The sequence below is a fragment of the Oenanthe melanoleuca genome, chromosome 2 (assembly GCF_029582105.1).
Source record: "Oenanthe melanoleuca isolate GR-GAL-2019-014 chromosome 2, OMel1.0, whole genome shotgun sequence".
In the NCBI taxonomy this organism is placed as follows: domain Eukaryota; kingdom Metazoa; phylum Chordata; class Aves; order Passeriformes; family Muscicapidae; genus Oenanthe; species Oenanthe melanoleuca.
Window position 1 is genome coordinate 147,035,814 of NC_079335.1, and position 12,015 is coordinate 147,047,828.

A 12,015-nucleotide genomic window follows, 5' to 3' on the forward strand; every position below is an offset into this window, starting at 1 on the left:
AGTGCCATTCCCAGCCCCAGTGCCATTCCCAGTTCCAGTTCCATTCCCAGTTCCAGTTCCATTCCCAGCCCCAGTGCCATTCCCAGCTCCAGTTCCATTCCCAGCTCGCTTTCCCAGCCTGGATGCCCCCCTGGCCTTTGTCATGCAGAGATAAGCCCAGGTTTATATTTAGAGCTGAGGATGCAGCTTTAGGGAAGCTCAAGCATCCCCAGGGTGTCAGCTGGCCCAGGCAGAATTCCTGTCTCGGATCACACGCTGCCCTTCTCCTGGGAAGGGGCCCAAAAAACCAGGATTGCTTGGAGGAAAATGAGGAAAACACAGGGAAGGGGCAGCGCCATCCTCAGGGCTGGGATTTTCCAGGCCTTTTTAGGGACTGGAGTGCCAAATTCCTGTCCCAAGGACTGAGATAAGAGCGTCCATTTGGAGCTTTCCTCATCCCAGACTCGCTGGGGTTGGATAATGCTTCCCCTCAAAGCAAACTGCAGGGAATAATTCCCAGATTTTTGCCGTTTTTCCAGGATGTTTTCCATTTCCAGGTCATTTTTCTATACCAGGAGAACACTTTGACACAGAGGTTCATGCACATTCCTGGGATAATTTTTATTTTCCCAAAAAACCTGGGACAAAGCAGCCACCCACCAAATAACAGTGTATTTGTGAGGGGATCCAGGCTGGAATTCCAATAAATATCAGCTGAATCTTAAATTTCCTGGAGTTCTTTTTGCTGTCATCTTGGATATCCACAATCCAAACCCCTTTAATCTGCTTTTCCTGGCTCTGCTGCTGGCTGGATCCCTCCTTTTCCCAAATTTCCTTCAGATGGCAAAGCCCCACTGAAAATGTTTTCCTGCAGGTTTCTCTTTCCCATTTTCCCATTTTCTCTCCCATTTTCCCATTTTCTGTCCCATTTCAGTCCCATTTTCCCATTTTCCATCCCATTTTCCCATTCTCTGTCCCATTTTCCCATTTTCTGCCCCATTTTCCATCCCAATTTCCCATTTTCCATCCCAATTTCCCATTTTCTGTCCCATTTTCCCATTTTCTGTCCCATTTTCCATCCCATTTTCCCATTTTCTCTCCCATTTTCCCATTTTCTGTCCCATTTAAGTCCCAATTTCCCATTTTCCATCCCAATTTCCCATTTTCTGTCCCATTTTCCCATTTTCTGTCCCATTTTCTGCCCCATTTTCCATCCCATTTTCCGTCCCATTTTCCCATTTTCTGTCCCATTTTCCCATTCTCTGTCCCATTTTCTGTCCCATTTTCCATCCCAATTTCCCATTTTCTGCCCCATTTTCTGTCCCATTTTCTGCCCCATTTTCTGTCCCATTTTCTGCCCCATTTTCCGTCCCATTTTCCCATTTTCTGTCCCATTTTCCCATTCTCTGTCCCATTTTCCCATTTTCTGTCCCATTTTCCCATTTTCTGTCCCATTTTCCCATTCTCTGTCCCATTTTCTGTCCCATTTTCCATCCCAATTTCCCATTTTCTGCCCCATTTTCCCATTTTCTGTCCCATTTCAGTCCCATTTTCCCATTTTCTATCCCATTTTCCCATTTTCTGTCCCAACAGGAATTAGGACAGGAAAGTTTCTGGTGATTCTGCTGCTCAGAAGGGAAATCCCTTCAAATTCTGCACACTGCAGATATCCCTGGGAAGAAACAGATCCATGGAATGGTTTGGGTTGGAAAGGACCTGGAAGATTATTTATCCCATGCCAATGGACACCTTCCATTAGACCAGTGTATTCCAGCCTGGCCTGGAAAAATCCCAGGGATTGGGAGAAAATACCAGAAATAACAGAAATAATTCCTTATTTTGAGATAACAGAAATAATTCCTTGTTTTCATGTCCTGGAAAATTTTTCCCTCTTTAATTCCTGCATGGGAATGAGTCATGGCTGGAGAATCAGGGGAGATTTTACAGATCCCAAGAAATCCCAGGGATTTATTTCACCATTTTCACTCAATTCACATTTCTGGGATCAGCACAGATCCAGGGAAATTCAGATTCTGCTCATTTAGAGCAGGAAAAAAAATCCAGTGAAAGAAAATTAATTTTAAATTTTTAATTTTAAAATTCTAATTTTTTTTTACATACTTAAAAAGCCACCAGGCCACATTCCCAGATGGAAAACAGCCCTGGAAAATATCAGGCCATTAAGATGCCAGCAGGATCTCAGCAGCAGCTTGGGATTGTCAACTCCACCTCTGCCAGATAAGAAAAGCCCAAAAAAAACCAGGAAAGATGGATTTCCCTTCTCTCCCAAATCCCACAAATCAGATTTCCCTTCTCTCCAAAAATCCCACAAATCAGCCACACTTGGGAGGTTGAAGGGGCAGATTTGGGATTTTTTTTTTTTTCCCCTCAGTTTTTTCTTACTAAAAATGAATAATAGGAAAGAAGACCCAGAAAAAAAGGCTGGAAATCACCTCTGTCAGATTTCCAGGTAAAATTCTGGATTATCCAAGATTTTCTCTGTAATATTTTTATATCTTTATGGTAAGGAATATTCAGGAAAGATCGTTTGCATTTCTGTCCACACCAAAAAGTTTTCATATCCTGACATTTTATGGGATGTCACTTCTGCTTGGATTGGAAAATCCTGGATAAAAATCCCAGTTTAATCCTTTGGGATTTGATTCTGTTTCCTCCTGTCTATTCATCTTCTCAACCCAGGGCAATTCCATGGATTTTTTTGGGGAGTTCATTGGTGATTTCACAGGAAACAGGAGGGCAGGGATAACAAATCCCAAATAATTTGGAATAAATCCCAAATTCTTCCCTGGGAACGTGGGGAGGACCTGGCACAGATTTCCCAGAGAAGCTGTGCCTGAATCCCTGGAAATGTCCAGGTTGGATAAGACTCCATGGATTGGAAGTGGATTCCAAGATTTCTTAAGTTCATCTTGATTTAAATATCCAAAATCCACCCAAACCAGGGCAGCACCTGATGGATTTTTAATCCCTGCAGGCTCAGAATTCCTGCTTGGATCAATTCCATGGATTCAAGATATTTCTCCAAATCCTTCTGCCAACAGCCAAATCCTTTCCTACATCCCTCATCCATCTCTTCCTGGAATTCCAGCAGCTCCCAAAATTCCTAAACCTGCCCAAAAATTTCCTACAAATGGAATTGGAGTGGAAATTCCTCCTCAACTTTTCTGTGACAAAATTTTCCAGAGTCCCATAGGAGAAGCTGGGACAGCTGGGAATTCTCTAAAATTCCCTGGATCCTCAAGCTGGGAATTCTCTAAAATTCCCTGAATTCTCAAACTGGGAATTCTCAAAAATTCCCTGAATCCTCAAGCTGGGATAACTGGGAATTCTCTAAAATTCCCTGAATCCTCAAACTGGGAATTCTCTAAAATTTCCTGGATCCTCAAGCTGGGAATTCTCTAAAATTTCCTGGATTCTCAAGCTGGGAAAACTGGGAATTCTTTAAAATTCCCTGGATCCTCAAACTGGGAATTCTCTAAAATTCCCTGGATCCTCAAGCTGGGAATTCTCTAAAATTACCTGAATCCTCAAACTGGGAATTCTCTAAAATTCCCTGGATCCTCAAGCTGGGAATTCTCTAAAATTCCCTGGATCATCAAGCTGGGATAACTGGGAATTCTCTAAAATTCCCTGAATCCTCAATCTGGGAATTCTCTAAAATTCCCTGGATCCTCAGAGTAGGATAAATTTCTCCAGGACTCAGCAAGACATTTTCCACCAAACCCAAAAATAAACCCCAAAACCCAAATTCCAACTGGATTGGAGGACCAGAGAATTTGGGTTGAAGTGAAAACAAAACATTCCAGCCAAAATCCTGAAATTTGGGAATGCTGCCACATGAGCCTTGATAAAAGGTTGTCACATGGAATGGAATCCTGGAATGTTGAATTTTTGCTGAATTTTGCCACATTCCCCCTCAGATAAAGGAGATGGAGAAGGAATCTGAACCCCTTTTTTTCCAAGGAAAACAAAAAACTGGGAGAAGTGACCAATTCCCATGGAAGATTGTTGTGGGCTGTTAAAATTCAATTATTTGGGGCAAAAAATGTAGCAGTTTCCAGATGTTGGATTTCTCCTCTTCTGGAATGTTTGGGGATTTCTCTTCAAAATAATAAATAAAATAAAAAAAATTAAATTAATTTGGGATTTTTAACTCCGATTCTCCTTCCAAAACATCCCTGGAAGTTCTCCAGACATCTTTAAACGAGAGTTTGACACGTCAGAGATGTTCCCATTCCAACCAAAAAATTGTTGTGCAATTTTCCCACTAAGGAATTCTGCCCTTGGAATTGGGAGCTGGCCACAGCTTGAGGCCTTCCCCAGAGAGGAGTAAAAAAAGCGTTTTTAGAAGATTTTCAACCCAAAAATGAGGAATTTTTTGGGTTTCTCCAGGGCCAGATGTTCTTGACAGATGTTGGGTGAGGAAAACCAGCTCCAAGCCACATCTGCTCCTCACCCTCTGGTGAACCCAGCTAAAAACAGAAATTCCAAACTTTCCAAAAGGCTTTGGCATCTGCAGGATAATTATGGAGGAGAAAATCAGAATGGTTTAAAAAATAAAAGGAAAATGAGGGAAAAAAAGGAAAAAGGAATGGAAAGGAAAGGGAAGGGAAGGGAAGGGAAGGGAAGGGAAGGGAAGGGAAGGGAAGGGAAGGGAAGGGAAGGGAAGGGAAGGGAAGGGAAGGGAAGGGAAGGGAAGGGAAGGGAAGTTTAAGGGAAGGGAAGTTTCAGGGAAGTTTCAGGGAAGTTTCAGGGAAGTTTCAGGGAAGTTTCAGGGAAGTTTCAGGGAAGGGAAGGGAAGTTTCAGGGAAGGGAAGTTTCAGGGAAGTTTCAGGGAAGTTTCAGGGAAGTTTCAGGGAAGTTTCAGGGAAGTTTCAGGGAAGGGAAGGGAAGTTTCAGGGAAGGGAAGTTTCAGGGAAGTTTCAGGGAAGTTTCAGGGAAGTTTCAGGGAAGTTTCAGGGAAGTTTCAGGGAAGTTTCAGGGAAGTTTCAGGGAAGTTTCAGGGAAGTTTCAGGGAAGGGAAGGGAAGGGAAGGGAAGGGAAAGGAAAGGAAAGGAAAGGAAAGGAAAGGAAAGGAAAGGAAAGGAAAGGAAAGGAAAGGAAAGGAAAGGAAAGGAAAGGAAAGGAAAGGAAAGGAAAGGAAAGGAAAGGAAAGGAAAGGAAAGGAAAGGAAAGGAAAGGAAAGGAAAGGAAAGGAAAGGAAAGGAAAGGAAAGGAAAGGAAAGGAAAGGAAAGGAAAGGAAAGGAAAGGAAAGGAAAGGAAAGGAAAGGAAAGGAAAGGAAAGGAAAGGAAAGGAAAGGAAAGGAAAGGAAAGGAAAGGAAAGGAAAGGAAAGGAAAGGAAAGGAAAGGAAAGGGGTATTTAGAAGAAATCTCAAATTCTATCCCAATTTTTGCCAGATCTTCCCAGTTTTTCCATCCCTGCCTCAGCACCAGAGTGGTTAAAACAGGATAAGAAGGGAAGGGGGAAGGGAAGGTGTTGGATCCACATGGAAAAAGGGATGAGGTGGGACCAGGAGAGGGGGTTTGACCTCCTGAGGAGCTGCTGGGAGGCACAAAAATAAAGGGAAAAATGGGAATTCCAAACCCCAGATTCCATGGGGTGCTTGCCCAACATTATCCCATTTTCCTATGGGAATTTCAGCTTCCCAAAAAATCCCAACTCCTGCTCTTCAGCTGCTCTAAATCAGCCACTTCCAAAATTTCAAGGGGAAAATGCTGATTTATCCCAGCTGTGGATCCAGAGCAGGGTCAGAGATTGTCCAGCACAATCCACCCATTCCTTCCCAATTTCTGGGACCAGGACAACACAGAAGCTCCTCCCTGAAAAAAGAAAAAAAAGGATCAAAATATCAAAATATCAAGATTTGACTCCAAAATATCTTTTCTATAGAAAATGTAATATTAAAGATACCAAATGGCAAAATCCAAGGAAAAATGTTCTCTTCCTCACAAAGCCATGTGGGATTTAATGGAAAATGAGGATTAAATGGAAAATGAGGATTAAATGGAAAATCAGTTTCTGATGGATCCTTGGATGTAAAAAATTCCAGCAAAAAATTCCAAAAGCCTGGGAAAAAATCAATGGGATCCTTCAGAAGTTCTGGGAAAGGAAAAAAGGATTAATTACATTATTAAAATAAGAATTATTTTTGCAGACATCATGATAGTTTGTGTTAATTACAGACTTTTATTCTCTTTGGAAAATTATCCAGGCCCTCCTCCTGGTTTTTTTCTCAGAGATATTTAAATTTCCAGCTGTATCCATAAACATGGATCCCTTTGCAGTGATGATTCAAGGAATTATTTTTTTATTGTGATTGGAATCCTGGGATCCCCTTGAGGTTGCAGCAGGAACCACAATTCCAGCTTTGATCACAATTAGATAATGGGGGGAAAGGGAAATTAAAAATTATGGAGGGGGAAAAAAAAAAGGAATAAAACATCAAAATGAAGCCTAAATATAAATGGGAAGAGGAGGAAAAGGGAATGGGGAAAATTTCCACAGTATTTTAGTCCTGACATCCAATTAAAATTCCATCATCCTTCAAATCCATCCTTTCCCCCTTTTTAAATCTATTTTTCCCTCACTCTTTCCCCTTTCTTCCAGGAGATATTTCCCACATCCAGAACAAGATTTGGATCCATATCCAAGCACTAAGGATTGCAGGACAGCTCACTGATCCACCTTTAACATCCATGGAATTTCATTTGGGAAAAGGAGGGGGAAGATTTATGGGAGCTGGAAAGTTCCTGTCATGAGCCAGTTCTGTTTGACCAAGGGATGGAGCAGCTCTCCTGTGAAAAAAGGCTGGGAAAACTGGGAATGTTCCCCTGGAGAAGGGAAGGATCCAGGGAGAGCTTCCAGCACATTCCAGAGCCTGAAGGGATCCAGGAGAGCTGGAGAGGGACTGGGGACAAGGGATGGAGGGACAGGACACAGGGAATGGCTCCCACTGCCAGAGGGCAGGGATGGGTGGATATTGGGAATTGGGAATTCCCAGAGCAGCTGTGGCTGCCCCTGGATCCCTGGAATGTCCAAGGCCAGGCTGGACATTGGGGTTGGAGCAGCCTGGGATGGTGGGAGGTGTCCTGGATGATCCTTAAGGTCTTTTCCAACCCAAACCATCCTGGAATTCTCTGACTCCATTCTTAACGTGCATTTTTTTCCCCAGGGAAGCCAGTGAGGATCCCTGCCCTCTCCAGAGATCATTTAAACCTTTTCCTTTGGCCCAAGGACAGCAGGGATAATGATGGATGTCCTTCATCCTCAGGACTCTTCCCTCATCCCCACAATCCTCGTTATTCCCGGATGGATTTTGCTGTTTTACCTGGAATCAGTGATCCCTGGGGCTCTTTTCCATGGATCCTCCAGTCCTGCCCCTCTGCCTTTGCCAAGGAAGCTGAAATGCCATCATTGGCAGAGTGTGGATGGCTGGGAAAGAGCATCAGAGTAAGGAATTCCATCCCAATATCCATCCAAAACCACTCTCCTTCTGATTAAACCATTCCCACTTATCCCATTACCTCCTATCCTTATAAAAATTCCCTCCCCGTGGCTCAAAGCACACAAACCCCCGTTCCCAGTGCCTGTGGGAAGAGCTCAACCTGTGCTTCATCTTCCTGCTGAAATGTTTGGAAAAACTCCGTGTTCGGATGAATCCCGGGTGCTGGAATCTGCCTGGTGGGAAACTTGGGGCTGCTGGAAAGCTTTAAGCTGAGTTTACATAAAGTTCTGTCAGGAAAAGCAGGGATGTCGTTATTCCTGCCTTGGGATTGGGTGGGCACTCAGGATGTTGAAATTCCCAAGAGGAATCAGAGCTAATCCCACCCATCATTCCCACAGCTGTGAAAATCTGGGGCTTTCCTTTTTCCTTTCCTTTCCTTTCCTTTCCTTTCCTTTCCTTTCCTTTCCTTTCCTTTCCTTTCCTTTCCTTTCCTTTCCTTTCCTTTCCTTTCCTTTCCTTTCCTTTCCTTTCCTTTCCTTTCCTTTCCTTTCCTTTCCTTTCCTTTCCTTTCCTTTCCTTTCCTTTCCTTTCCTTTCCTTTCCTTTCCTTTCCTTTCCTTTCCTTTCCTTTCCTTTCCTTTCCTTTCCTTTCCTTTCCTTTCCTTTCCTTTCCTTTCCTTTCCTTTCCTTTCCTTTCCTTTCCTTTCCTTTCCTTTCCTTTCCTTTCCTTTCCTTTCCTTTCCTTTCCTTTCCTTTCCTTTCCTTTCCTTTCCTTTCCTTTCCCAAATAAATCCCCACAGCTCCATTGCCTCTGGACAGTTTTTTTGGGATTTCAGGCCCTTCTATTGATTTTCCATCCCTTTGTCCAGCCCTTGCTCCCATTCCCTGATCCCTGTTGCTGCTTGGCTGGAAATCCCTTCCAGCCATATGGATGAAACAGAAGGAAAAAAAAAAAAAAAAAAACAAAAAGCACCAAGCCCCAAATAAATATCCCTAAAAATAGTCAGGCCCAGCTGGGTTTAATTAGGATTGTCCCAAAATCAATCCCAATCAGAGCAGGGATTTCTGGCAGGAGCTCTGCCAAAATCTGTCCGGGTTTATTGGATCCCTGCAGCAGAATCCCATCCCTGTGGAGCACAAGGATGGAACATTCCAGGCATTTTTCTCCCATGAGAGGCAGAGTTTGGGATGAAATTCCTGTCATCTGATCCTGAAACCAGATCAGGAATCGAGGTGATCCTCATGGAGGGAGTTTTCCTTCCATGGAGCCAATCCTGAGGTTATCCCAAGATTTTCCATTTCCTGACCACCCAGGCCATGGTGCAGCGGGGCAGGGACTGGCACCAGCTGTGCAGCCAGGCAGGTCCTGGGGAGTTTCCATCCATGGGATCCAGGTTTTCTCATGGAACAGCATTCCAGACCGGGATAACTCTGAATTCCACAGGAACAAGCTCCACAAGCTGGAGGGACTGAGCCCAGTGGGGCAGGGACTGGTACCAGTACAGCCAGGGGGGCTGCAACTGGTCCAGGTTTCTTGGGAATTTTCCATCCATGGGATCCAGGTTTTCTCATGGAACAGCATTCCAGACTGGAATGAGCCAGGTGAGCCCAGAGTAGGGATTTTTCCCTGATCACTTGGAAAAGCCAAGGAGAAAGGAAAGGAGACCAAACCAGTCCCATCCAGGCAGACCAGGATCTATTTTTATTCCCAGGATTAGGAATATTCCAGCTCAACTTCTTCCACCTCCAGGGAGAGATGAGAGGTAGGGAATGATCTTCCATAACCTCCTCTGGTCCATCTTGGAATGCCTGGGAGCCATCCCAGCTCCACCTGGAGGTTGATTTGATCCATCCAGGGTTTTTTCCCAGCTTGAACTGGGTGTGCTTTCCCAAATGGGCCAACCCAAGACCTGCTGAAGTGGGAATTTTCTCTGGAAATCAAGCACAGATCATGGGCCGATGTTAAATCAGGTGTCAGAGTTTTTTCCAGCTGGGATTTGGGATATCTGCACGTTCCAAGGGTTCTGGCAGGTCCCATTTCCCTGAGGATTGTTCATCCCACAGCTCAGCCCTTGTATCCCATCACTCAAGCAGCTGGAAAATATCCCTGTAAATGGAGAGGGAACTCTGGAGAGTCCTGGGAGAGTCTGACTTTCAGTGGAACTGGAATTCCTTCCCAGCCTTGTTCTTCTGGATAAAAGTGCATCCAGCTGTTCCAATTCCCAGTTTGAAGTTCACATTCCAATGGGAAAATGTTGGCATTCCTTACTCCAGGCAAAGCCATTACATTTCCTGGTAAAGACCTGGGTTGTTATTCCATAAGATATCCCTGGGAAAAAAAAAATAAATAAATAAATGTTTAAAAAATTAAAAAAAATTAAAAAATCATCCTTTCATTGTGCTGGAATAGTCCAAAGCACAAGGAAACACATGGAATTGCAGTGGAATTCCAGCTGTGCCAGGAGTTCTTCACACCTGGCAGGAATCCACCACTGTAGCGTTATTCCAGCAGCCAGGGAATGTTTGCAAACAAAAATCCCCTGGGATTCCCATTTTCCATGCCAGGAGAGCATTTAGCATAGCAGGAATTCCCCAGAATCCAATGGAAGGAAATCCCAGTGAATGAAAAATGGAAGGGTGGGATGGGGAGCAGTTTGAGCCAGCCAATATTCCCTCCTTAAAACAGGAGAAAAATCAACTTTCACAGTGTTTATCCCATTTTTTCCAGAGTGTTTCCTGCTCTCTTTTTTCCTCGGTGTTGTTTTAGCAGATTTTGGGAATGAGGCCCTGCTGGGAGCTCCTGGATCTCAGGGAGTGTTTATTTAAGGCACTTAACTTCCATAAAACACTTTATTCCCACTGCAGGCAGCCTGGTTGTGCCTAGAAAAGCTCAGCAGCTCCTTCCAAGAGAGGAAAATCCCAGGATGGAAAAGTCCAGGCAGCTCCAGCAGGGCAAGGACAAAATTCCCAGCCCTGATGTGACACCAGAGTGATTCAGGAATGAGTGAAAATTGCTGGATTTTCCATTTTATTGTGGAATCAGGGAATGCTTTGGCCTGGAAGGTTAAAAGTCAACTGGTTCCAACCATGGATCTGAAAAACAGGGACACCTCCCACTGTCCCAGGGTGATCCAGCCTGGCCTTGGGCAGCCACAGCTGCTCTGGGAATTCCATCCCAGCCAGGAATTCCTGCCCAATATCCCATCTAAACGTTCTCCCTTTCATTTGAGGCCATTCCCTGTGTCCTGTCCCTCCATCCCGTGTCCCCAGTCCCTCTCCAGCTCTCCTGGATCCCTTCAGGCTCTGGAAGGGGCTCTGAGCTCTCCCTGGATCCTTCCCTTCTCCAGGGGAACATTCCCAATTTTCCCAGCCTGGCTCCATCCTTTGGATCAGCTCCGTGTCTCTCTCATATCCCAGAGGGAGCAGCAGAGAATTCCAGCCACGGGTTATGCAAAGTTATGAAGGCCAAGGATGAACCAGCCTTAAAACAAGACTTTAAAATGGGCTGGCAGCTGTGGAGGCTTAAAAATATCCTGGGGATGGCCTCGGGATCCTCTTACACCGCCTGGGATGGAGAGAATTACCCGGGCTGGGAGTGTGGGAGGGGAAAGCCAGAGGGAGAAACCCTGGGAGATGTAAAGTCCTTAATGAGCTGTTTACAAGGGATCACGTCCTGGGGCACGAATCCCCCCCTCAGGATTAACGGCTCCTTAATCCAGGCTGAGCTTTCAAGGAACAAAGCTCAGCCCTGCCTCTCCTCAAGGGGAGAAAAAAAAAAGGGTGTTCCTGGGACCGGCTCCTGATAATCAACAAACTCGGGATAAAGCCCTCGGGATGGGAAATGGAGGTGTGAAACAGAGGGATCAGCCCCTGCTCCCCCCTGAATTTTCCTCATCTTCCCTTCCCTGAATTCCTTCGTATTTCCTTCCCTGAATCCCTCCTGTCTTCTCTTCCCTGAATTCCCTTCCCTGAATTCCCTCTGAATTCCTATCCCTGAATTCTCCCAGCTTTCCCAAATCCCCCCATCTTCCCATCCCTGAATTCCCCCATCTTCTTTTCCCTGAATTCCTCCATCTTCCCTTCCTTGGATTCTTCCATCTTCCCTCCCCTGAATTCCCTCTGAATTCCAATCCCTGAATTTCCCCCATCTTCCCCGAATTCCCCCATGTTCCCTTCCCTGAATTCCCCCTGTCTTCCCTTCCTTGGATTCCTCCATCTTCTCCTCGAATTTCCTCATCTTCCCATCCCTGAATTCCCCCCATCTTCCCTTCCCCAAATCCTCCCCTTCTTTCCTTCCCTGAATTTTTCCCCATCTTCCTATCCCTCCATCCCCCCTTGTCTTCCCTTCCCTGCATCCCTGCATCTTCCCTTCACTGAATTCCATCATCTTCTCTTCTCTGAATCCCTCCTGTCTTCCCTCCCCTGAATTTCCATCCCTGAATTCCCTCTGAATTCCCATCCCTGAATTCCCCCAGCTTTTCATCCCTGAATTCTCTTCCCTGAATTCTCTTCCCTGAATTCCATCTAAATTCCAATCCCTGAATTCCCCCATCTTCCCCAAATCCCCCC